The sequence below is a fragment of the Silene latifolia genome, chromosome 8 (assembly GCF_048544455.1).
Source record: "Silene latifolia isolate original U9 population chromosome 8, ASM4854445v1, whole genome shotgun sequence".
Classification (NCBI taxonomy): domain Eukaryota; kingdom Viridiplantae; phylum Streptophyta; class Magnoliopsida; order Caryophyllales; family Caryophyllaceae; genus Silene; species Silene latifolia.
In genome coordinates, this window is record NC_133533.1 from 56,558,065 (window position 1) to 56,560,155 (window position 2,091).

The window sequence follows — 2,091 nt, forward strand, 5'->3', positions numbered from 1 at the left end:
AAGTGATGTTAATCATGTTTATCTTGTTAACAGTAAAAACATTAGAATGTAAAGTAAGAGGAAATGCTATTATGTGAATTGATTCGTCATAAGAGGAATGCAGTGCTCGAATCCTGATGTCCTAAGTTTCTGAAATGCTATCCTTTATAACAGCTCCTTTATAAATTTGCCTGGGAACAAAGCGGCTGTCCTTTCTTCTTTCTTCTTCCTCACAGTCAGTCGCCGGTGCCCAACCTCACCGCCCTCCGCCTCGCCGGTTGTTTTTCTCTTCTCCTTTTCTTCCTTCCCTTCTTCTTCTTTCATTCGGTGCTTATGGCATTTTTCGATCTTATCACTTCAATCTTCTATATTTTTGCTTTATTTGATTTTGGGTTCATAGATTTTATATCTCCATTTTTAGGGTTCTTCCTCTTTGCAGTAAAATAAGGAAAATCTAACGATTCATCTACAATCCAATCGCAGAAAACATCCGCCTTTTTTCACCAAATCATATCTATTCAGGTTCGTTTTCTATTTACCCTCCTCTCCATTATTTCTCATTGTTTCATTGGTTTACTTGGTTCTGATTCTAATCAACTGCTCTAAGCTAAAACATTATGCAAAAAGGATAGCTCGTTTCATTGCTTTAATTGTTCCAGTTATAATCAATTTCTTATTGTTTCATTTTGTTCAATAGCTTGGAGAGGCAAAAAGCAGATAAGTTGGTTAAGACAACTCAAGGAAAGGCGTTCCAACTCCAACTATAAATAAAATTATGCTGAATATGTAAGTGAAAATTATGCAAACATGTCTCATACACTAATTATTTTTCTGCTTCTAGCACTTAATTGTTCAAAGGTGCTCTTGAGAACTTACTTTTTTGTTATTGGAATTCTTCTTTAGATAAAACAGCATAACCTAAGCTAGTTAGTAGAGTCTTAACTCGAGCCGAATTTGTAAGGGATTGATTGAACTGGTGAAGAGGGAATTGAAGGAAAAGTAGATCTATATACTTACATATTCATATATGATTTAATTTAATTTGTCATAAAATTAAAGATGGATTTTATGCATGCAAACAATAAAATAAAATAAGGAAGAAACATTATTCTTACATTGGATGTTTCGGTTTTATGGGCACAAGAGAGATCACCTTTCTCTCTTGTTCTTGTGCTTTCCTTTAATGGAAGAACTAAGATCCAAGTGTAGGATCTCTCCCAAAGCTTTATACCCAAGGCTTACTCTTAAATAAAATTAATATTATAGTTACTAGTACAATATTAATCTTGTATTAAAATGACCCAAAAATATTATAGACACTTAATATTTTCGGTTTATGGGAGAGAAGAAGAAGAGAGGTTTTTGTCTCTCTAGAATTCTAATTTTTGGATGAGTAAAAAATATGAATGATACACTAATACATTTTATGTGTTATTAGGTAAATAAGATGAAAAACCATAATGGTTTTCTCATCTCAAAAACCGGGTGGAGGGGTGGATAGGAGGGAGCCAATGCATGCAATTGTTGCTCTTAACAATAAACAATAGGGTTGCATGGCTAAATAGTAGGTAATCATTGTGTTTTCCATTAACTTAATCAAACACAATATTAGCCTAAACCACTCCTTATTTCGCACCTCCATAAAATGTACCCATTTTATTTTTGTCAATATGTCACATGTCATATGTAACATAAATTTGTTATGTATTTTTAACACATTAAAAATCAACGTATTAATAAAATACGTCATATACAAAAATCGACTTAGTAATTCATAATTACTTGTGCCAAAATATTTTACCAATTTATAAATCACAACAGTTTGTATTTATAATAATTCATTCAAATTTTAATTGTTTTCTTAAACAATAATTTCATCTGAGCAATGATACAATTCGATTACTCAGACCGTATCTCATTTAATCACATTTCAATGTAATAAGTAAATTTTACTTCCAAAATCGTCCGTCAATTTTCAAGTAATTTAATTAACTCGTAACATTATACGATTAATTAAATGATCAATTAAGAGTGTTGCCCTATAGGTATGACCTAGGGGGTCAACTGATCACCACCGTCACACGACAGTAATGTCAAACTCTAGTCAGCCAA